This window comes from Ranitomeya imitator, chromosome 1 (genome assembly GCF_032444005.1).
Source record: "Ranitomeya imitator isolate aRanImi1 chromosome 1, aRanImi1.pri, whole genome shotgun sequence".
Taxonomy (NCBI): domain Eukaryota; kingdom Metazoa; phylum Chordata; class Amphibia; order Anura; family Dendrobatidae; genus Ranitomeya; species Ranitomeya imitator.
The window spans coordinates 496517357-496543319 of NC_091282.1; the positions used below are offsets into that span (position 1 = coordinate 496517357).

At 44.7% G+C, this 25963-nt stretch overlaps 1 protein-coding gene across 3 annotated transcripts in view; it reads right to left on the bottom strand.

The window, feature by feature from the left end:
- The window catches only part of ADAMTSL1 (ADAMTS like 1), a 550804-nt gene that overhangs the window by 171864 nt on the left and 352977 nt on the right, over positions 1-25963 (bottom strand). The window lies entirely within an intron of this gene.

The following is a 25963-nucleotide window of genomic DNA, read 5'->3' on the forward strand; positions in this document are numbered from 1 at the left end:
GGCTTCCTTTTCGCACTGTGTGAATTAAGAAATCTGGGAGGTTTTCAACTGTTCTACAACCAAAATGACATGAGTGCGATTTGTCTGTCTTGTGAAAGGTTTCTTTGTCATCCACAGACAAATTAGTATGTGGCTAGTGAAACAGAATATATGCTTGCAGCTCTTTTGTTCAGCACACTGTTTATGGTGCTGATGATGTGACCACCCATGGGGTTCTGAATCAAAGCGCTTCACCAAAAACTATACATTCAAAGCTCAGAGGAGTTTATATTTTACTTTAATCTTCATACGTAACAGATAGAAATAGTAGGTTAAAAGTGATAAACAAAAGTCACATAGAAAATAGGTACAACAAAGGAAACTATGCATTTCTTCAATGTATTATTGTAAAAATGATGACACATTACAATGTAGGTTCACCTTGGATAAGTAGAATGGCTGGACTTATATATAATATAGAATTGTACAGGCAGAAAAGCCTTAATAAATATTTATCCCTTTAAAATCAGACACAGGTTGCTTCAAAACAAATTGGAGATTTATCATAAGGACAGTTTCTCTTCCTCATAAAAGGGATTTCTGTGACTTAAAAAAAAAGGCGTGTAGCTGCTAACTGAGGTAATGACCTGTCTGTTGTACCCAGTGCTGGTCATTGACGACTACTGCCAGAGATTCAACTGCTTCCTGTCAACAGAGCAGGAGTTTATTTTCCTATTGAGAGGTGGGACTACGGGTGTGATGCTGATTGACATCTGGAGGCGGAGAGCAGGCTGTCAATCAGCATGACACCAGTAGTCACATCCTATCAAACGTCCTGAATATTCCCTTTAAGTTTTCCATTCCCTTATTCAAAGAGTCTTAAATTTCTTTTATTTTTCTGTAGACATTGCAGTATACAGGCATTTTTGTTTGCTGAACGAGTTGTAGTTTTGAATTACATCATTTAATTTACCATATAATGTACTGAAAATAAGGAAAAATGTAAAATGAGGTGAAAAGGTGAAAAAAATCACCACTCAGCCATGATTGTGTAGGTTTTGCTTTCACGGCATTAATTGTGCAGTAGAAATGACCTGGAACCAGGATTCTTCAGGTGATTATGATTTTGATGGTACAAATATGTATAATTTAAAAAAAATTATTTTTGTGGCTTAAAAATTCTGCAAGAGGTTGTCCACTACTTTAGCATTCATCATGACCTATCGTTAAGATAGGTCATCCATGTCTTATTGTTTGGCGTTCAACAGACAGCGGCCTTGACGATTAACTGTTATTAGTGCAGGCGGTGGCAGCCAACGGGCGGAAATACCCAATTGCAGAGTTGACAGTCTTCTGAAGGATGTGTCGTACCCTGCAGCAGAAGATGGAGCAGCTCCACAAACGAGAATTTGACAGCTGCCTTTAACAACTGATCGCAATTCAAATTTTTTTTGTATTTTATTTAAAAAAACTTTTATTTTCGCTTTTTTATGCCCATATGAAATTTGAACCTGTGATCATTTGATCACTTGTAGTGATTAGAGAGTGTGCTCGGATAAGGTGTTCTAGCATGCTCGTGTGCTAATAGAGTATCTCCGGCGTGCTTGAATATGTTCGAGTTGCCATGGCTGCACATCTAGCGGCTGTTCAACAGCCACAACACATGCAGGGATTGTCTGTTTGTTTACCTGAGCACACTCGCTCATCACTAATCACTTGTAATATTTCCTGAAATAGTTTTGCATATATAGATCTCAACAGTCCACAGGCTGCGTTCATAGACGTGCCAATATGGCAGTCATGGGGGACTTCAGAAGGCAACCCATTGGCAATCTATGATCTTGGCTATGGGTGCTAAGACTGGACGCCAGTAGGATCTTGCAGCTTAACTGCTGTTTTCAGTGACTGACAGGGCATTTAAGTGGTTAATAGCAGCAATAGGAGCTTGCTCTGATTGCTAATGTTATATGCAGATAGCTATGTAACACAACTGACCTCTGTTGATAGTGGACCTTCTCCATGACAAATCTATTCATCACTGGGTTAAATTTGAACAAGCTGCTTTTGTAATGAATGTGCTTTTGATCAATGGACAAAAAGGATTACTCCACTGCATATGTGCCATTCATTACGACACGTGATGAGTAAAAGCACTGATTGCAGTCAGCCTATGTTAGGGTCGGCGGAAGGCACCGAGTATACATATACTGTAAGTAATAATAGGAGCAGAATATCCTGCTGCTAGAATTGGCGGCACTATATGGGGGTATAAGTGAACTCTGTTACTTCACAGAATTGCAAAGATAGGTAAACGCTGTGCCCTGTTAACCTCACAGAGGATCACAGCTACCTAACTGGGCAAAGAGCAAACATTGGTCATGGAGCCGGAATTCTAGTGGCTATATGCCAGCCCTGAATTCAATCACACAAAACTCCTCATCGGAGGTGCCGGTATTCTAGGGGCTTATTTCAGCCAACCCTGACCTCAAGCAGACATGACCACAAAAGCAGCAAAGCTCATGACATAGGTTGATACTAGCGCATGGCCGTGCGGCCATGCGAACCTTTTATAGCAGCAGCAGACAAGGACCTTCCTAGTGGTCCAATAGTAGCCGCAACAGGACCTAAGCATGTGACCCCCGACCTCTTAAACACTTTATATTACTTGCTGCAATTTTGCACAGCTTTTTGTGTGACCTCCACCCATTGCTATATACATTGTTTATATATTGTTTTTGTATATTTTTTATTTTTTATATTTAAAAAAAAAAAAAAAAAAACTTTTTTCTGGCACAATGACACAAGAATTTCAGGGAATTGCCTATATTCCTTAAAGGGGAATCATTACCTTGCACATGCCCATTGGTGGCACTTATGAATTGTGTTTATGGGTTTACTTTTATTATACATACTGTCCTGATTTGCACAACAGTCTGTTTTATTTTAAAAATTATTTTTTTTTCTGAATTGCTACTATTAGTTAATAAAGATATTATTTTATAATCCAGTTTGGTCTCCCTGGTGCATCCATAATACTGGTGTTTGGGTTTGTTTATAGGTTAATACTAGCGCATGGCCGTGTGGCCATGCGAACCTTTCATAGCTGCAGCAGACAAGGACCTTCCTAGTGGTCCAATAGGAGCCGCAACAGGACCTAAGCATGTGACCTCCGACCTCCAATGGGAGGTCATCCCCTGGGCATGCTCAGTATGGGAAAAGCAGGACTTAGTCCCAGAAAGACCCGCTTGCTGCTGATCATTGCTGACTACAAAGGTAGAGCCTGGAAAGGCAATAGTAACCAGTCATCCAGTATCAGCCTGAGGCAGATGCTGGGACCGACGTCTCCGCTGAGCAGACTCCACTGTGGCTGGAGGAGAATGGGAGACCTCAGCAGACATGGTTCGAGATTCCCCCTGTGCAGTGGCGGGAACTCGACACCTCATAGCCTATGCTTTAAGTCTGAATGCAGAACCGACTCCAGATTTTTGAGGGCCTCGGGCGAAAGAGTCTCAGTGGGCCCCCCTTTAACACATACCACGATACATGATGCACAGATACAGCAGAGAAATATAGGTATAGTACAATGCCAGATTTCACTTCTTACATGAGTGATAGCTATTGTAAATTCTACAATACCATACAGTAGAGGGGCTTTATATAAGTCAACCCCCTATATGCCAATTTTTGTGACCTACTCCCTCTTCCTTAGTTACCAGTAGGCATTTTATTGTTAGCTAAACTTGCTGCAAAAAAAGTGCATACATTGAATATTTTGAATTTTTTAATGGAAAACATTTTAAAGTAAACATTAGAAAGTAGTAATGTAGAATATTTGTAAAAGTGCAAAATGGGTAGCATATAGAACAGCCATGTAGTATATAGCACAGCCACGTAGTACATAGCACAGCCACATAGTATATAGCACAGCCCTCATAGTATATAACACAGCCCATGTAGCATATAGCACAGACACATAGTATATAGCACAGCCACATTGTATATAGCACAGCCACATAGTATATTGCACAGCCACGTAGTATATAGCACAGCCACATAGTATATAACATAGCCATGTAGTATACAGCACAGCTACGTAGTATATAACACAGCCCACGTAGCATATAGCACAGCCATATAGTATATAGCACAGCCACGTAGTATATAACACAGCCACGTAGTATATAACACAGCCACGTAGTATATAACACAGCCAAGTAGTATATAGCACAGCCACGTAGTAAATAACACATCCCACGTAGCATATAACACAGCCCATGTAGTATATAACATAGCCACATAGTATACAGCATAGCCACATAGTATATAAGACATCCCACGTAGTATATAGCACAGTCACGTAGTATATAACACAGCCCACATAGTATATAACACAGCCATGTAGTAAATAGCACAGCTATGTAGTATATAACACAGCCCACGTAGCATACAGCACAGCCACTTAGTATATAGCACAGCTACGTAGTATATAACACAGCCACATAGTATATAGCACAGCCAAGTAGTATATATCACAGCCACGTAGTAAATAACACATCCCGCATAGCATATAACAGCCCATGTAGTAAATAACATAGCCACATAGTATACAGCACAGCCACATAGTATATAACACATCCCACGTAGTATATAGCACAGTCACATAGTATATAACACAGCCCACATAGTATATAGCGCAGCCATGTAGTATATAGCACGGCTATGTAGTATATAGCACAGCCACTTAGTATATAACATAGCCACATAGTATATAGCACAGCTGTGTAGTATATAACACAGCCCATGTAGCATATAGAACAGCCCACGTAGCACATAGCACAGCCCACATAGTATATAGCATAGCCACATAGCATATAACACAGCCCACGTAACATATAACACAGCCCACGTAGCATATAGCACAGCCCACGTAGTACATAGCACAGCTACGTAGCATATAACACAGCCCACATAGTATATAACACAGCCACGAAGTATATAGCACAGCCACGTAGTATATAACATAGCCATGTAGTATATAGTACAGCCTGCATTTCCCCCCGAGAATGGCTCCACAGTCCAGTACTCACTGTTATAGTAAAAAAAACAAAAAAAAAACACACTCCTCACCTCTCCTTGTGCCTGCTCCTGTCTCAGCGGCTGCACTGCCTGGCACACAGTGAGTCCGCAATGACGTCATCGCATACCCGCAGTGTCAGAGGCAGAGCAGGGAATGATGGGAGAGGGAGGGCCAGTTGATGTTCTTTCCTCCATCATTGTATTGAACGTAGTATATAGCATAGCCACATAGCATATAACACAGCCCACGTAACATATAACACAGCCCACGTAGCATATAGCACAGCCCACGTAGTACATAGCACAGCTAAGTAGCATATAACACAGCCCACATAGTATATAACACAGCCACGAAGTATATAGCACAGCCACGTAGTATATAACATAGCCATGTAGTATATAGTACAGCCTGCATTTCCCCCCGAGAATGGCTCCACAGTCCAGTACTCACTGTTATAGTAAAAAAAACAAAAAAAAAACACACTCCTCACCTCTCCTTGTGCCTGCTCCTGTCTCAGCGGCTGCACTGCCTGGCACACAGTGAGTCCGCAATGACGTCATCGCATACCCGCAGTGTCAGAGGCAGAGCAGGGAATGATGGGAGAGGGAGGGCCAGTTGATGTTCTTTCCTCCATCATTGTATTGAACGTAGTATATAGCATAGCCACATAGCATATAACACAGCCCACGTAACATATAACACAGCCCACGTAGCATATAGCACAGCCCACGTAGTACATAGCACAGCTAAGTAGCATATAACACAGCCCACATAGTATATAACACAGCCACGAAGTATATAGCACAGCCACGTAGTATATAACATAGCCATGTAGTATATAGTACAGCCTGCATTTCCCCCCGAGAATGGCCCCACAGTCCAGTACTCACTGTTATAGTAAAAAAAACAAAAAAAAACACACTCCTCACCTCTCCTTGTGCCTGCTCCTGTCTCAGCGGCTGCACTGCCTGGCACACAGTGAGTCCGCAATGACGTCATCGCATACCCGCAGTGTCAGAGGCAGAGCAGGGAATGATGGGAGAGGGAGGGCCAGTTGATGTTCTTTCCTCCATCATTGTATTGAACTATACGGCGTCTGCGGTGGCGGGGGAGTCGGCGCTGGTGGCAGGTGGGCCCCCTGCCTCACAGGGGCCCCATAGCGGCTGCGTGATGTGCCCCTAGCTGAGGGCCCCTGGGGGAGCAGGGGCCCTAGGCAGCTGCCTGCCCCGAACCGCAGTCCTGCCTGCACGGGCCCCCCCGGAGCCTCAATGTACTGTGAATGGGCCCCCGTCTTGCCAGGGCCTCAGCACTTGCCCGGGTGCTGACGCCGACCCTGTCTGAATGTACCACTTGCAGACTGCTTGCTTAACTCTCTAACCTTTCAGCAAGAAAAGAATAACGACAATGAAAAATTATTTTAGGTGCAAATTTAATCAAAGAATATGACACTGTCCATGCAGTTTTCTTACTAAGAAATATTTTCCATGACTAGGATATTAATAAAAGAAAAATAATGAATGTAGGGGTGGAAGGTGAAGGGGGCCATAAATCATGGGCAAATTGACAAATTCTATGTGAATGTACAAGTGTCTAACAAAGCAAAACCCAGCAATGCTTGTATCGTAGGGAATGGCATAATTGTTACATGCTATTTGATGACAGCATGGGGAAATCGTGAAGCTAACGGCAGGCTAAAATACTAACTAGTTCCTTCTGCTTGCTACTTCTACAAGGTGAAAGGTTCTGAGTATGATGATCCAGTTTCATCTCTCGAGACGGTAAAAACAATATAATTACCCTGAATATTCTTACTGGTCTGTTTAAATTCGGAACAAAAAGATTATTGAAGAAGAGTTCTGAGCCCTGGGACTCCGTCCTTTTCATTATATCTATGTGTAAATTCAATCTGCTAATGGTTCTACTCAGGTCTCCTTTAGGAAATTCCAAATGAAGGTACAAGGAAATAAAGTCTGTAGACTTACTGTCCTATTTTTACACACTATTTTTCTTATATTTGCCCCAATTATTTCAGTATATTCTACATGTAAAGTGATCCATGGCCAGTATAAGAGAACCGAAAAAAAATGCATATTAAATCCCTCTCTGAATATAAAAATTTTATAGCATCTCCAAACAAGTGCAGGTGGATTGTTAATGAACCGTTTCTTCTCCCCATCTCTTTACTAAGTATTTATTCCAAAAGTCTTAGAGTTGGGATATAGCTTTATGCTTTCTAAAGATGTAACCGGCCAATAACAAGAACAAGCTGTTTGCTAAAAGTCATCAAATAAATGCACACATTAAAGTGAATAAAGTGAACCTTTATCTAAGTAGGCAACAAAAAATATTTCATTTTTCTAACATGCAGGAGCCAATTTGCAGGGAAAAATGATGGAAGAGATACAGAGCTGCATTCCCTTATTCCTTCATGACTTCAGGATCAGTAGGTCGGACCCACACCAGTCATAAAGTCATCACATATCTTATTGACAAGCCATCACTTTACAAAATGGGAAAAACCTTTTAGTACATAATTATTGGAAATAAGACAAATTTGAGTTGTCCACGATTGACATTTTCATGACTTATACTTAAAGAGAATCTGTCATTATATTTGACCTGAAACTACTAATATGAGCATACAGGTTATAGAATGCTGACAAAAAAGTCCCACCTCTGTGTCTCCTATCAGATGCCTTGTTGTGTGCTGCCAGGAAGATAACTCTGCCTTCTCCCTTCATCTTTCTCCTCCCACATCATCACTCTGCCCCTGTGACATCAGGTGTGAAATCCTGCACCCGCTCATTCTGACTGCCCTTGTCCTCTTTACTGCTCTTCCTTTCTATAGGTTTTGGCTTCAATTTTGTTATGTGCAAGTGCCGGAGATTCACTGTAACTTTTACTCCCATTGCGCAGAAAAGGTGCACTCCTGACTTCCTTCCTCCTGCCCTGCATATTAAGCATGTCATTTATACCTTTTCTGCATGCCGGAGAACACTGGGAGTGGGCGTTACAGTGACTCTCCGATGCTTGTGCACAACAAAAGTGAAGCAAATGCCCACAGAAAGACGGAACAGTGAAGAGGAGTGGCAGCAGTTGGAATGTGCAGGAGCGGGATTTCCATCCAAACACCGGATGTCACAAGGACACAGTGTGGGAGAAGAAACATGGGATGATATATTGAGGAGGCAGTGTTATCTTCTGGGCAGTGTACACCCCATAGTCTGGTAGAGCACATTTACATAAAGTAATAAAAGATGATATTTCCACAACAAGGCATCTGATATGACGCATATAGGTAGGACTTTTTTCAGCAGATTATAACCTCTATGCACATACTTAAAGGTCAGATCAATCAAGTGTGGTGACAGATTCCCTTTAATCCTCTTTAAAATCAGATTCATAGTGGTCCGCTATCCTACACCCTCACTGATCAGCTGTTATTAGTTGCAACCAGATGTAAACTGTGTAAATAGTCAGAACAGTATGGCTCCATATACTGTGCAGTGGTCTTTGTATAATTATATATATAGTATACAGTATAGACCAAAAGTTTGGACACACCTTCTCATTTAAAGATTTTTCAGCATTTTCATGACTATGAAAATTGTTAATTCACACTGAAGGCATCAAAACTATGAATTAACACATGTGGAATTATATACTTAACAAAAAAGTGTGAAACAACTGAAAATATGTCTTATATTCTAGGTTCTTCAAAGTAGCCACCTTTTGCTTCGGTGACTGCTTTGCACACTCTTGGCATTCTCTTGAAAATACAGAAAAATCTTTTCTCTTGATGAAATGGTTTTCACTTCACAGGTGTGCCCTGTCAGGTTTAATAAGTGGGATTTCTTGCCTTATAAATGGGGTTGGGACTATCAGTTGTGTTGAGCAGAAGTCTGGTGGATACACAGCTGATAGTCCTACTGAATAGACTGTTAGAATTTGTATTATGGCAAGAAAAAAGCAGCTAGGTAAAGAAAAACGAGTGGCCATCATTACTTTAAGAAATTAAGGTCAGTCAGTCCGAAAAATTGGGAAAACTTTGAAAGTGTCCCCAAGTACAGTTGCAAAAACCATCAAGCGCTACAAAGAAACTGACTCCCATGAGGACCGCCCCAGGAAAGGAAGACCAAGAGTCACCTCTGCTTCTGAGGATAAGTTTATCCGAGTCACCAGCCTCAGAAATCGCAGGTTAACAGCAGTTCAGATTAAAGACCAGGTCAATGCCACACAGAGTTCCTAGCAGCAGACACATCTCTACAACAACTATTAATAGGAGACTTTGAACAGCAGGCCTTCATGGTAAAATAGCTGTTAGGAAACCACTGCTAAGGACAGGCAACAAGCAGAAGAGACTTGTTTGGGCTAAAGAACACAAGGAATTGACATTAGACCAGTGGAAATCTGTGCTTTGGTCTGAGGAGTCCAAATTTGAGATCTTTGGTTTTAACCACCGTGTCTTTGTGGGACGCAGAAAGGTGAACGGATGGACTCTACATGCCTGGTTCCCACCGTGAAGCATGGAGGATGAGGTGTGATGGCGTGGGGGTGCTTTGCTGGTGACACTGTTGGGGATTTATTCAAAATTGGAGGCATACTGAACCAGCATGGCTACCATAGCACCTTGCAGCGGCATGCTATTCTATCCGGTTTGTGTTTAGTTGGACCATCATTTATTTTTCAACAGGACAATGACCCCAAACACACCTCCAGGCTGTGTAAGGGCTATTTGACCAAGAAGGACAGTGATGGAGTGCTACGCCAGATGACCTAGCCTCCACAGTCACCAGACCTGAACTCAATTGAGATGGTTTGGGGTGAGCTGGACCGCAGAGTGAAGGCAAATGGGCCAACAAGTGCTAAGCATCTCTGGGAACTCCTTCAAGATTGTTGGAAGACCATTTCCAGTGACTACCTCTTGAAGCTCATCAAGAGAATGCCAAGAGTGTGAAAAGCAGTCAACAAAGCAAAAGGTGGCTACTTTGAAGAACCTAGAATATAAGACATATTTTCAGCTGTTTCACACTTTTTTGTTAAGTATATAATTCCACATGTGCTAATTCATAGTTTTGATGCCTTCAGTGTGAATGTACAATTTTCATAGTCATGAAAATACAGAGAAATCTTTAAATGAGAAGGTGTGTCCAAACTTTTTGTCTGTATCTATCTATCTATCTATCTATCTGTATATATATATATATATATATATATACGTATATATATATATATACGTATATATATATATATATATTATATATATATAATTGCAAAAAAGTGAGAGCAGCACAGAAAAGAAAAACAAAAATCAGGGTGCAGGGCCCCTCAGGCATGTACCAAGCCCTGTCGGGCTACCATCTAGTATGTATATAGAAGTCCAAAAATCAGAGGCAGCACACCATTCTGGATAAGGTTATGAAGGTATTCAAATTTAATAGCCCATCAAGCTTGAGAAAGGCTCTCCACGGGCCTAAACGTTGCCATAATGGGCTATTAAATTAAAATACCTTCATAACCTTATCCAGAATGGTGTGCTGCCTCTGATTTTTGGACTTCTATATATATACTAGATGGTAGCCCGATTCTAACGCATCGGGTATTCTAGAATATGTATGTAGTTTATTTATGAAGATTTTAGAATAATACATTGAATACACAGGATTCGGCCGGCCGCGACCAATTAGCAAAGCGTGGTTAAAAACCTGCGCCAATTCGCGGCCGGACAGTGCCTGTCGCCGATTGTTTGCGGCCGGACACGTAGTATATAGCACAGCCACGTAGTATATAACAGCCCACGTAGTAAATAGCACAGCCACGTAGTATATTGCACAGCCACATAGTATATAACAGCCCACGTAGTAAATAGCACAGCCACGTAGTATATTGCACAGCCACGTAGTATATAGCACAGCCACGTAGTATATAGCACAGCTACGGAGTATATAGCACAGCCCACGGAGTATACAGCACAGCCCATGGAGTATATAGCACAGCCCACGGAGTATATAGCACAGCCCCCGAAGTATATTGCACAGCCCACGCAGTATATTGCACAGCCCAAATAGTATATTGCACAGCCCGCGTAGTATATTGCACAGCCCGCGTAGAATATTGCACAGCCCACGCAGTATATAACATAGGCCACGTAGTGTATAACACAGGCCACGTAGTGTATAACAAAGGCCACGTAGTGTATAGCACAGCCCACACAGTATATTGCACAGCCCGCTGTTGTGAATTCTGTGGCCAAGCTCCCTCCTGTGGTCGTGAGTGGTACTGCGGCTGGTTCTGTCTATAAGCTTCCTTTGGTGGATGAGAGTGGTACTGCGGCTTCTGAGTTTCCTTCCTCAGGTGATAAGGTTAAGTCGTTAGGTGCTGCTCTATTTAACTCCACCTGGTGCTTTGATCCTGGCCTCCAGTCAATGTTCTAGTATTGGTCTTGCTTCCTCCTGGATCGTTCCTGTGGCCTGTCTATCCTGCATAAGCTAAGTTCTGCTTGTGTTATTTTTGTTTGCTATTTTTTCTGTCCAGCTTGCTATATTGGTTTTTCTTGCTTGCTGGAAGCTCTGAGACGCAGAGGGAGCACCTCCGTACCGTTAGTCGGTGCGGAGGGTCTTTTTGCCCCTCTGCGTGGTTGTTTGTAGGTTTTTGTTTTGACCGCAAAGCTATCTTTCCTATCCTCGATCTATTCAGTAAGTCGGGCCTCACTTTGCTAAATCTATTTCATCTCTGTGTTTGTATTTCATCTTTACTCACAGTCATTATATGTGGGGGGCTGCCTTTTCCTTTGGGGAATTTCTCTGAGGCAAGGTAGGCTTATTTTTCTATCTTCAGAGCTAGTTAGTTTCTCAGGCTGTGCCGAGTTGCATAGGGAGCGTTAGACGCAATCCACGGCTACCTCTAGTGTGGTGTGATAGGATTAGCGATTGCGGTCAGCAGAGTTTCCACGTCTCAGAGCTCGTCCTATGTTTTTGGTAAATGTCAGGTCACTTTGTGTGCTCTGAACTTCAAGGTCCATTGTGGTTCTGAATTACCTGTTCATAACAGTACTGGAGGCCAAAAGTACTAATGCTTCTCAATAGAGGGAAAAGAGAAGTTCTGAGACCATTTTTTTTTCTTTGCACTGTGTTCTGTCTTTCTTTTCCCCTTTACATCAGGGTGGTTCAGAACACAGGTGTGGACATGGACATTCAGGGTCTGTCTTCTTTCATGGATAATCTCACTATAAGAGTACAGAGCATTCAAGATTTAGTGGTTCGGAATCCTGTGTTGGAGCCTAGAATTCCTATTCCTGAGTTGTTTTCTGGAGATAGAGCTAAGTTTTTGAATTTTAAAAATAATTGTAAACTATTTCAGGCTTTGAAACCCCGCTCCTCTGGTGACCCAGTTCAACAAGTTAAAATCATTATTTCTTTATTACGTGGCGACCCTCAAGACGGGGCATTTTCCCTTGCGCCAGGAGATCCTGCATTATGTAATATTGATGCGTTTTTTCTGGCGCTCGGATTGCTGTACGACGAACCTAATTCAGTAGATCAGGCAGAGAAAAATTTGCTGGCTCTGTGTCAGGGTCAGGATGAGATAGAGATTTATTGTCAGAAGTTTAGAAAGTGGTCCGTGCTCACTCAAAGGAATGAATGTGCGCTGGCAGCTATTTTCAGAAAGGGTCTCTCTGAAGCTCTTAAAGATGTCAAGGTGGGATTTCCTATGCCTGCTGGTCTGAATGAGTCTATGTCTTTGGCCATTCAGATCGGTCGACACTTGCGTGAGCGTAAATCTGTGCACCATTTGGCGGTATTATCTGAGCATAAACCTGAGCCTATGCAGTGCGATAGGACTTTGACCAGAGCTGAAAGGCAAGAACACAGACGTCACAATGGGCTGTGTTTCTACTGTGGTGATTCCACTCATGCTATCTCCGATTGTCCTAAGCGCACTAAGCGGTTCGCTAGGTCCGCCACCATTAGTACGGTACAGTCGAAATTTCTTTTGTCCGTTACTTTGATCTGCTCTTTGTCTTCCCATTCTGTCATGGCATTTGTGGATTCAGGCGCTGCCCTGAATTTGATGGACTTGGAGTTTGCTAGGCGCTGTGGGTTTGTCTTGGAGCCCTTGCAGTGTCTTATTCCATTGAGAGGAATTGATGCTACGCCTTTGGCCAAGAATAAGCCTCAGTATTGGACCCAGCTGACCATGTGCATGGCTCCTGCGCACCAGGAGGATATTTGCTTTCTGGTGTTGCATAATCTGCATGATGTGGTCGTGTTGGGGTTGCCATGGCTACAAGTCCATAACCCAGTATTAGATTGGAAATCAATGTCTGTGTCCAGCTGGGGTTGTCAGGGGGTACATGGTGATGTTCCATTTCTGTCTATCTCATCATCCACCCCTTCTGAGGTCCCAGAGTTCTTGTCTGATTACCGGGATGTATTCGATGAGCCCAAGTCCAATGCCCTACCTCCGCATAGGGATTGTGATTGTGCTATCGATTTGATTCCTGGTAGTAAGTTTCCTAAGGGTCGACTGTTTAATTTATCTGTACCTGAGCACGCCGCTATGCGGAGTTACGTGAAGGAGTCTTTGGAGAAGGGTCATACTCGCCCGTCATCGTCGCCATTGGGAGCGGGGTTCTTTTTTGTGGCCAAGAAGGATGGTTCGCTGAGACCTTGTATTGATTACCGCCTTCTAAATAAAATTACGGTCAAATTTCAGTACCCCTTGCCGCTGCTGTCTGATTTGTTTGCTCGGATTAAGGGGGCTAGTTGGTTCACCAAGATAGATCTTCGTGGTGCGTATAATCTTGTGCGTATTAAACGGGGCGATGAATGGAGGACAGCATTTAATACGCCCGAAGGCCATTTTGAGTACCTGGTTATGCCATTCGGGCTTTCTAATGCTCCATCAGTGTTTCAGTCCTTTATGCATGACATCTTCCGAGAGTACCTGGATAAATTCCTGATTGTATACTTGGATGATATTTTGGTCTTCTCGGATGATTGGGAGTCTCATGTGAAGCAGGTCAGAATGGTGTTCCAGGTCCTGCGTGCTAATTCTTTGTTTGTGAAGGGGTCAAAGTGTCTCTTTGGTGTTCAGAAGGTTTCATTTTTGGGGTTCATTTTTTCTCCTTCTACTATTGAAATGGACCCTGTTAAAGTTCAGGCCATTTTTGATTGGACTCAGCCAACATCCCTGAAGAGTCTGCAGAAGTTCCTGGGCTTTGCTAATTTTTATCGTCGCTTCATCAATAATTTTTCTAGTATTGCTAAACCGTTGACTGATTTAACCAAGAAGGGTGCTGATGTGGTCAATTGGTCTTCTGCTGCTGTGGAAGCTTTTCAGGAGTTGAAGCATCGTTTTTCTTCTGCCCCTGTGTTGTGCCAACCAGATGTTTCACTTCCATTCCAGGTCGAGGTTGATGCTTCTGAAATTGGAGCAGGGGCTGTTTTGTCGCAGAGAAGTTCTGATTGCTCAGATGCGCCTTCTTTTCCAGGAAATTTTCGCCTGCTGAGCGAAATTATGATGTTGGCAATCGAGAGTTGCTAGCCATGAAGTGGGCATTCGAGGAGTGGCGTCATTGGCTTGAAGGAGCTAAGCATCACGTGGTGGTCTTGACTGATCACAAAAACTTGACTTATCTCGAGTCTGCCAAACGGTTGAATCCTAGACAGGCTCGTTGGTCGCTGTTTTTCTCCCGTTTTGACTTTGTGGTTTCGTACCTTCCGGGCTCTAAAAATGTGAAGGCGGATGCCCTGTCTAGGAGTTTTGTGCCCGACTCTCCGGGTTTGTCTGAGCCGGCGGGTATTCTCAAAGAGGGGGTAATTTTGTCTGCCATCTCCCCTGATTTGCGGCGGGTGCTGCAAAAATTTCAGGCTAATAGACCTGACTGTTGCCCAGCGGAGAAACTGTTTGTCCCTGATAGGTGGACGAATAAAGTTATCTCTGAGGTTCATTGTTCGGTGTTGGCCGGTCATCCTGGAATCTTTGGTACCAGAGATTTGGTGGCTAGATCCTTTTGGTGGCCGTCTCTGTCGCAGGATGTGCGTTCTTTTGTGCAGTCCTGTGGGATTTGTGCTCGGGCTAAGCCCTGCTGTTCTCGTGCCAGTGGGTTGCTTTTGCCCTTGCCGGTCCCGAAGAGGCCTTGGACACATATCTCTATGGATTTTATTTCGGATCTCCCCGTCGCTCAAAGAATGTCGGTCATTTGGGTGGTTTGTGATCGCTTCTCTAAGATGGTTCATTTGGTGCCCTTGTCTAAATTGCCTTCCTCCTCTGATTTGGTGCCATTGTTTTTTCAGCATGTGGTTCGTTTACATGGCATTCCAGAGAACATCGTTTCTGACAGAGGTTCCCAGTTTGTTTTGAGGTTTTGGCGAGCCTTTTGTGCTAGGATGGGCATTGATTTGTCTTTTTCCTCGGCTTTCCATCCTCAGACAAATGGCCAGACTGAACGAACCAATCAGACCTTGGAAACATATCTGAGATGTTTTGTTTCTGCTGATCAGGATGATTGGGTGTCCTTTTTGCCTTTGGGTGAGTTTGCCCTTAATAATCGGGCCAGCTCGGCTACTTTGGTTTCGCCGTTTTTCTGCAATTCTGGGTTCCACCCTCGTTTCTCTTCAGGGCAGGTTGAGTCTTCGGACTGTCCTGGTGTGGATACTGTGGTGGATAGGTTGCAGCAGATTTGGACTCATGTAGTGGACAATTTGACTTTGTCCCAGGAGAAGGCTCAACGTTTCGCTAACCGCAGGCGCTGTGTGGGTCCCCGACTTCGTGTTGGGGATTTGGTTTGGTTGTCATCTCGTTATATTCCTATGAAGGTTTCCTCTCCTAAATTTAAGCCTCGTTTCATTGGTCCATATAGGATTTCTGAGGTTCTTAATCCTGTGTCTTTTCGTTTGACTCTTCCGGCTTCTTTTTCCATCCATAACGTGTTTCATAGGTCATTGTTGCGGAGATACGTGGCACCTGTGGTTCAATCTATTGATCCTCCTGCTCCGGTTTTGGTTGAAGGGGAATTGGAGTATATTGTGGAGAAGATTTTGGATTCTCGTGTTTCGAGACGGAAACTCCAGTATCTGGTTAAGTGGAAAGGTTATGGTCAGGAAGATAATTCCTGGGTCTTTGCCTCTGATGTCCATGCTGCCGATCTGGTTCGTGCCTTTCATGTGGCTCATCCTGGTCGGCCTGGGGGCTCTGGTGAGGGTTCGGTGACCCCTCCTCAAGGGGGGGGTACTGTTGTGAATTCTGTTGCCAAGCTCCCTCCTGTGGTCGTGAGTGGTACTGCGGCTGGTTCTGTCTATAAGCTTCCTTTGGTGGATGAGAGTGGTACTGCGGCTTCTGAGTTTCCTTCCTCAGGTGATGAGGTTAAGTCGTTAGGTGCTGCTCTATTTAACTCCACCTGGTGCTTTGATCCTGGCCTCCAGTCAATGTTCTAGTATTGGTCTTGCTTCCTCCTGGATCGTTCCTGTGGCCTGTCTATCCTGCATAAGCTAAGTTCTGCTTGTGTTATTTTTGTTTGCTATTTTTTCTGTCCAGCTTGCTATATTGGTTTTTCTTGCTTGCTGGAAGCTCTGAGACGCAGAGGGAGCACCTCCGTACCGTTAGTCGGTGCGGAGGGTCTTTTTGCCCCTCTGCGTGGTTGTTTGTAGGTTTTTGTGTTGACCGCAAAGCTATCTTTCCTATCCTCGGTCTATTCAGTAAGTCGGGCCTCACTTTGCTAAATCTATTTCATCTCTGTGTTTGTATTTCATCTTTACTCACAGTCATTATATGTGGGGGGCTGCCTTTTCCTTTGGGGAATTTCTCTGAGGCAAGGTAGGCTTATTTTTCTATCTTCAGGGCTAGTTAGTTTCTCAGGCTGTGCCGAGTTGCATAGGGAGCGTTAGGCGCAATCCACGGCTACCTCTAGTGTGGTGTGATAGGATTAGAGATTGCGGTCAGCAGAGTTTCCACGTCTCAGAGCTCGTCCTATGTTTTTGGTAAATGTCAGGTCACTTTGTGTGCTCTGAACTTCAAGGTCCATTGTGGTTCTGAATTACCTGTTCATAACAGCCCGCATAGTACATTGCACAGCCTGCGTAGTATATATATTGCACAGCTCGTGCGGTACCACGCACGCAGTATATAACACAGGCTATGTAGTAGTATATACCACAAGCCAAGTAGTATAAAACACGGGCCACGTAGTGCATAACACAGGCCACGTAGTGTATAACACATGCCACGTAGTGTATAACACAGGCCACGTAGTGTATAACACAGGCCATGTAGTGTATAGCACAGCCCACGCAGCGTATAGCACAGCCCATGCAGTACATTGCACAGCCCGCGTAGTACATTGCACAGCCCGCGTACTATATTGCACAGCCCGTGTACTATATTGCACAGCCCGCACAGTACATTGCACAGCCCGCGCAGTACAGTGCACAGTCCGCACAGTACATTGCACAGCCCATGCAGTACATTGCACAGCCCGCGCAGTACATTGCACAGCCCGCGCAGTACATTGCACAGCCCGTGCAGTATATTGTACAGCCCGTGCAGTACATTGCACAGCCCACGTAGTATACTGCACAACCCGCGTAGTACATTGCACAGCCCACACAGTACATTGCATAGCCCGCGTACTATATTGCACAGCCTGCGTACTATATTGCACAGCCCGCGTACTATATTGCACAGCCCGCACAGTACATTGCATAGAATGCGCAGTACATTACATAGCCCACGCAGTACATTGCACAGCCTGCGCAGTATATTGCACAGCCCACGTAGTATACTGCACAGCCCACGTAGTACATTGCACAGTCCGCGCAGTACATTGCACAGCCCGCGCAGTACACTGCACAGCCCGCATAGTATATTGCACAGCCCACGTAGTATATTGCACAGCCCATGTAGTATATAGCACAGCCCACGCAGTATATTGCACAGCCCACGTAGTATATTGCCCAGCCCACGTAGTATATAGCACAGCCCACGTAATATATTGCACAGCCCTCGCAGTATATAGCAATGTGGGCACCATATCCCCGTTAAAAAAAATAATTAAAATAAAAAATAGTTATATACTCGCCCTCCGTTGGCCCCCGGATCGAAGCGGTTACCAACGCTCCTCGCGCGCTCCGGTCTGAAGAGTGCATTGCGGTCTCGCGAGATGATGACGTAGTGGTCTCGCGAGACCGCTAGGTCATCATCTTGCGAGACCGCAATGCATGGAGCGGTCACCGGGGCGTCGGGAGGAGCGGGAATGGCCTGTTCCTGATCCGGGGGCCAACGGACGGTGAGTATATAACTATTTTTTATTTTTTTATTATTTTTAACATTAGATCTTTTTACTATTCATGCTGCATAGGCAGCAAGAATAGTAAAAAGTTGGTCACCCAGGGTTAATAGCAGCCTTAACCGAGTGCATTACACTGTGGTCAACGCTGCCATTAACCCTGTGTGAGCGCTGACTGGAGGGGATTATAGAGCGGACACTGACTGCGGGGAGGAAGGAGCGGCCATTTTGCCACCGGACTGTGCCCGTCGCTGATTGGTCGTGGCTGTTTTGCCACGACCAATCAGCGACTTTGATTTCCGTGACAGATAGAGGCCACGACCAATGAATATCCATGACAGACAGAAAGACAGGAAGACAGACAGAAAGACAGACAGACAGACGGAAGTGACCCTTAGACAATTATATAGTAGATATGGCTAGGGTTAAAAGGATGCTATTTAAATGAAAAATGTTACTAGAAAAATAAGAAATATCATGAAGGAAACAACATGGACACCATCATAATCAATTGGGTTCTTTCTTTTACATCTGTCTTGTAACAGATGTAGGAACCCAAAAGAAGGAAATGGAAATCCAAGACGCAGGAGTGAACAGAGCCTTATGTAGGATAAATCTGCAAAACTAATTTAATTGTGTGTACTAAATGTAAACATCTTTTTAAAAGTCAATATCATTTCTGCATGAAGTATGAGGATAGCAAGCACTTTAATATCTGGTAATGCATTTTTACAATGTTTGGGCAAAAAAAGCAAACAGGAACCCCACTGTGAAAAAGTTGTGTTATAATACGGGGAAGGGAGGAAAAGAAACGCAAAATAAAATACTCAGAATATTTGGCTTATAAACCACGCTCGGGTTGATTTAACTTTTTTTACTATTTAGAAAATTACAGACATTTTCTAGTGTTTTAACTCCTGTGGAACCGTGCTGCTAAGAAAGCAAAATCCTATCATTACTGGAAGTGACCTGTTTCAGTTCAGTAACAATGTAGATTGAGTGAAACGTGTTAAATGAGGTCACAGGCATGGCATCCAGCTGTCCATATAAAATAAACATTCTGAAACTTGTACAAGGTATTTTTGTACTTTGCCATATGCACCACATGGAATCACCTGCTTATAACACACGCTTTACAGCTACGGAATGTTCCTTGAGAGTCAGCACCATCGGACACAAGGACTTTGCGTTGCGAGAAATTGCAAGCTACTGTGCCTCAGTATAGTGGGAAGATTCTGTGGAGATTTAAAAGTCACTCATCCAGAACCAAGTAAAAAGTGTTTTTTGTTTTTTTTTACTGAATCTCTAACATCAGTGCCAGAACTTAGCCTATATAGTCACACTTACACACATGTGAATATAGTCTGGAGCTACAAATGGTAATTCCATTCTTTGCAAGGACTTTTGGCTTCTTAAAAGTAGGGAAGAGGTAAAAATGATTAAACTACCAAAGCACGGCTTCAAAAGACAACTCATAAAAAGTGGCTTTTAAAAGGGCCTTATAATAGACATTTTACAGACGTTGCTATTCCTTCTGGGAAAAGTATACTCAGCTTTCCTAAATTGTACAGAAACTCTTACGGAAAACACAAAGTTGAGTCTATAGTATGAGCAGGAAATAACTGTGCTTTACAATGACTATCCATGCTGTATTGCAGATCATATTAATATTGTTTTCAGAGTATGTTTGGCTGGAAAATATGTAATATGTTCATTTATGTGTTTCTTGCAAAAAAAGTATATGTATTTCCAAAATTATATAAGGAAAATGGTAATATGATGTCACTTATCATACTACATGTATTTCAGGTTTTAACATTGATAGTCTAAATTCATTATCAATAAAATGATGGTTTGGGTGGTTGGTATCCAACTTCTATGATGAAAACTGATCATCAGAAAGTAGGGTCATTTGAAACCAAGACTCACAATGAGGATGTGGCTGTTAGATGTCGAGTTCCCGCCTCTGCACAGGGGAAATCCCGAACCATCTCTGTTGCGGTCTCCCATTCTTCTCCAGCCGCAGTGGAGTCTGCTCAGAGGAGACATCGGTCCCAGCGTCTGACTCAGACTGATACTGGGAGACTGGTTGCTACTGTTCTTCCATGCTCTGCCTTTGTAGCCAGCGCTGATCAGCAGCGAGCAGATCCTTCTGGGACTAAGTCCTGCTTTTCCCATACTGGGCATGCCCACGGGACGACCTCCCATTGGAGGTCGGGAGTCACATGCGCAGGTCCTGGCGCGGTTCCTGTTGGACCAACTAGGAAGGTCCCTGAGTGCTAAAACTATAAAGGTTTCGCACGGCCTCACGGCCATGCGCTAGTATTAACCTAAGTTATGAGCTCAGCGCCAGTGTGGTCATGCTTGCATGCGGTCAGGATTTGGCTGAAATAAGCCCCTAGAATACCGGCACCTCCGGTGAGGAGTTTGTGTATGTGGATTCAGGGTTTGGCTGAAATAAGCCCCTAGAATACCGGCACCTCCGGTGAGGAGTTCTGTGTGTGCTATGCTGACTGCATGACCACTCTCGGATCTATTAGGTAGCTGTTCCTCTGTGAGGTTAACAGGGCACAGCGTTCTCTTTTGTCAAGAGACTCTGTGAAGTAACAGAGTTCGCTTATACTGCCATATAGTACTGTCTTTTACTAGCAGCAGGTTCTCTCCTGCACAGTGGACCCCGGGTTGCGAATGCACCTACTACTCAATATATATATTATTATTATTATTTATTTATATAGCACCATTGATTCCATAGTGCTTTACATGAGAAGGGGTTACATACAGATATCACTTACAGTAAACAAACTAACAATGACAGACTGATACAGAGAGGCGAGGACCCTGCCCTTGCGGGCTTACATTCTACAGGATATATGTATATATATATATATATATATACTCGGTGCGTTCCGCCAACCCTAACAGAATACTAGCACCAGGGTCGGGCTAGTAAATGGCGGACAAACAGCAATCCTTGCGGTACATCCAGCAGCTGGAGGGTAGGTTGGTGGCTCTTGAGCACACAACCTCAGCTGTGGATGTTACCGCAGTTGCTGTTTAGGCTGCTAGTGTGGCTGCAACAACCTTGTCCACTGCCACCACTGTTCCGTGGTGCTAAAACTATAAAAAGGTTTGCATGACTGCAAGGCCATGCGCTAGTATTAACCTAAGTTATGAGCTCAGCGCCAGTGTGGTCATGCTTACATGTGGTCAGGGTTTGGCTGAAATAAGCCCCTAGAATACCGGCACCTCCGGTGAGGAGTTTTGTGTGTGCTATGTTGACTGCATGACCACTGTCGGATCTATTAGGTATCTGTTCCTCTGTGAGGTTAACAGGGCACAGCGTTCTCTTTTCTCAAGCGACTCTGTGAAGTAACAGAGTTCGCTTATATCGCCATATAGTACTGACTTTTTCTAGCAGCAGGTTCTCTCCTGCACGGTAGACCCCAGGTTGCGAACGCAAATACTACTCTATATATATATATATATATATATATATTTATATACAGTCATATGAAAAAGTTTGGGCACCCCTATTAATCTTAATCTTAATGTTTTATAAAAACTGTTTTTTTTGCAACAGCTATTTCAGTTTCATATATCTAATAACTGTTGGACACAGTAATGTTTCTGCCTTGAAATGAGTTTATTGTACTAACAGAAAATGTGCAATCTGCATTCAAACAAAATTTGACAGGTGCATAAGTATGGGCACCCCACCAGAAAAGTGAAATTAATATTTAGTAGATACTCCTTTGCAAAAATAACAGCCTCTAGTCGCTTCCTGTAGCTTTTAATGAGTTCCTGGATCCTGGATGAAGGTATTTTTGACCATTCCTCTTTACAAAACAATTCCAGTCCAGTTAAGTTTGATGGTCGCCGAGCATGGACAGCCCTCTTCAAATGATCCCACAGATGTTCAATGATATTCAGGTCTGGGGACTGGGATGGCTGTTCCAGAACAGTGTAATTATTCCTCTGCATGAATAGCTGAGTAGATTTGGAGCGGTGTTTTGGATCATTGTCTTGCTGAAAGATCCATCCCCTGCGTAACTTCAACTTTGTCACTGATTCATGAACATTATTGTCAAGAATCTGCTGATACTGAGAGGAATCCATGCGTCCCTCAACTTTAACATGATTCCCGGTGCCGGCATTGGCCACACAGCCCCAAAGCATGATGGAACCTCCACCAAATTATACTGTGGGTAGCAAGTGTTTTTCTTGGAATGCTGTGTTTTTTGGCCGCCATGCATGTTAGGGGTCGAGTTCCTGCCTCTGCACAGGGGGAATCTCGGGCCATCTCCGCTGCGGTCTCCCATTCTTCTCCTGCCGCAGTGGAGCCTGCTCAGCGGAGACGTCGATCCCAGCGTCTCGCTCAGTCTGACTCTGTATTAAGAGTTACTGCTGCGTTTCCTGCTTCTGCCATTGAAGTCAGTGCTGGGCAGCGGCGAGCGGACGCTTCTGGGGCTAAGTCCTACTTTTCACATTCTGAGCATGCCCAGAGTAAGGTCTCTCAGTGGAGATCGAGGGTCACATGATCAGATACTGCAGCTAAGGTCCTTGTAGCTGCTAGGACTAAATCCTGCTTTGCACTCTGAGCATGCCCAGGGCGAGATCTCTCAGTGGAGATCTAGGGTCACATGCTCAGGTGCTGCAGCACTCCATTGGTCCTTCTTTGAAAGGTCCTAAACATGCTGCAACTATTTAAGGCTCGCATGGCCGCACGGCCATGCGCTAGTATCAAGTCATATGTGCTTTGCGCCAGTGTGGTTATGCATAAGTGTGTTTAGGGACCCGGCTGAAATAAGCCCCTAGAATACCGGCACCTCCGGTGAGGAGATTGTATGAGAGTGTTCAGGGACCCGGCTGAAATAAGCCCCTAGAATACCGGCTTCTCCGGTGAGGAGATTGCATGTTGCTTAACCACAGACTGCTATCAGCTTGGCAGTAAGCTTGTGCTCCTGTGAGGCTAACAGGGCGCAGTGCTTTCCTCTCGCGGCTGCTCTGTGAGGTAACAGAGCTAGTCTATACCGCTATATTGTGCCGCCATTCACTAGCAGCAGGTTCTTCCTGTACGGTGGACCCCGGGCCGCGAACGCACCATTTATAATAAATATCTATTTCTACTCGGTGCGTTCCGCTAGCCCTAACATAACACTAGCGCCAGGGTCTGGCTAGTAAATGGCGGACGGTCAGCGTCTACAGCGGTACGTCCAGCAGTTGGAGGGTAGGTTGGCGGCTCTAGAGCGTGCAACCTCAGCTGTGGACGTTACTGCTGTCGCTGTTCAGGCTGCAAGTGCAGCTGCAGCCAGTTTGTCCGCTGCCACCCCTGCTCCGACCTTATCCCGTCTCCCGCTTCCAGACAAGTTTGCTGGTGACAGTAAGCTATGTCGGGGATTCGTGAGCCAGTGCTCCATACATCTTGAGCTGCTGGCTGCACGTTTTCCTACGGAACGGGCGAGGGTGGGATTCATTTTGTCTCTTTTGTCGGGCAGGGCGTTGGAGTGGGCAACGCCGCTTTGGGAACGTGGTGATCGTGTGGTACAGAGTGATCCTATCTTCCTGGACGCTCTGAGGCAGGTCTTTTTGGGACCCCGTGTCACCCACGATACCGCGCTCCAATTGTTGGCAATTACTCAGGCTTCGTCCATGGTCAGCCAGTTCGCCATCCTATTCCGAACTCTAGCTTCTGAGCTGGAATGGCCGGATAAAGTCCTTATTCCGGTGTTCTGGAAAGGACTGGCAGATCATGTAAAGGACGCTTTGGCCACCAGGGAGATTCCCGCCACACTGGAGGAGCTTATTACTATAGCTACCCGCATCGATCTCCGTTTTAACGAGCGGAGGTTGGAGCGGACCCAGTGTAGGCAGAGGTTTCGGCTGGCTCCCACCTTTGCCAAACCTCTAGAATCTCCTGTTATGGCGTCCGACTCCCATGAGGCCATGGAGGTTTCTCGAGCGGGACCTAGGTCTCAGACCGCTCGAGTACCTGTGGTGTGTAAAAATTGCCAGCAACCGGGACATTACGCTAATAAATGTCCACGGCGGTCGGGAAAACGATCGCGTCTAGTGACCATTGGAGGAGGTTCACTGGACACAGCGGCATTTTCCTCCAAATTGTCCTTTAAAGGGACAATCCTGTTAGGCACATCCACTCTTACCGTAGAGCTTTGTGTGGATTCAGGAGCAGAAGGAAATTTTATGTCTTCTGCTTTTGCTCTGCGCCACGCAATACCTCTGGTTATGCTTGCCAAACCAGTAACCGTTAGAGTGGTGAATGGGTCGACACTTCCGTTACAGATCACACATCAGACTGTCCCTTTCACGTTAGCCATGTCCTCATCCCACCAGGAGATTATTTCCATTTTTGTCCTTCCCGAGGGAATGGATGAGATTCTGCTGGGAATACTCTGGCTCTGTTTCCACTCCCCACATATTGAGTGGACCTCTGGGAGGATATTGGGTTGGAGTGAATCCTGTAAGGGCAGATGTGTGAAAGAGTGCGTTCAGGTTTCCACCTCTGAGATACCCGCAGATCTCTCTACTCTCCCCAAATACTATTGGTCTTATGCAGACGTCGTCTCCAAAAAGGCCGCGGAGACCCTTCCGCCTCACCGTCCCTATGACTGTCCTATAGATCTCTTGCCTGGAGCAGAACCTCCTCGGGGACGTGTCTATCCCCTCTCTCTCCCGGAAACGGAGGCTATGTCCCAATACATCCAGGAGAATTTGGCAAGAGGGTTTATTAGGAAGTCAGTGTCACCAGCAGGGGCAGGGTTCTTCTTCGTACAGAAGAAGAATGGAGAATTGCGTCCTTGCATAGACTACAGGGGTCTTAACGCCATCACCGTTAAGAATAAGTACCCGCTGCCCCTGATTTCTGAGCTTTTTGATAGGCTACGGGGAGCTAAGGTATTTACCAAATTAGACCTGCGGGGAGCTTATAACCTGATTCGCATCCGTGAGGGGGACGAATGGAAGACGGCGTTTAACACCAGAGATGGGCACTATGAGTATCTGGTGATGCCCTTCGGGCTCTGTAATGCCCCAGCCGTTTTCCAAGACTTTGTCAATGACATCTTCCGGGATATGCTTTCCACCTCGGTCGTAGTCTATCTGGATCATATTCTCATCTTCTCTCCAGATATTGACTCCCACCGGAGCGATGTTGGCAGAGTCTTCGACCTCTTACGGGCAAACTCTCTTTACGCAAAGTTGGAGAAGTGTGTGTTTGAGCAGGAGTCTTTACCTTTCCTGGGCTATATCATCTCTGCCCAGGGATTGGCTATGGATCCTGCCAAACTACAGGCTGTGATGGACTGGCAGGAACACCATTCACTTAAAGCGGTGCAGCGTTTTATGGGGTTCATTAATTATTACCGCCAGTTCATTCCCCATTTCTCAACTTTGGTAGCTCCCTTGGTAGCCCTCACCAAGAAGGGAGCAAATCCCAAAGTGTGGTCTGAAGAGGTCTCCAGGGCCTTTTCTTCTACTAAGTCTCATTTTGCTAGCGCTCCCATCCTACATCGTCCCGATGTCGATAAGCTGTTTATAATGGAGGTGGATGCCTCTTCCGTTGGTGCTGGAGCAGTCCTCTTCCAAAAGGATGCTCAAAGTCG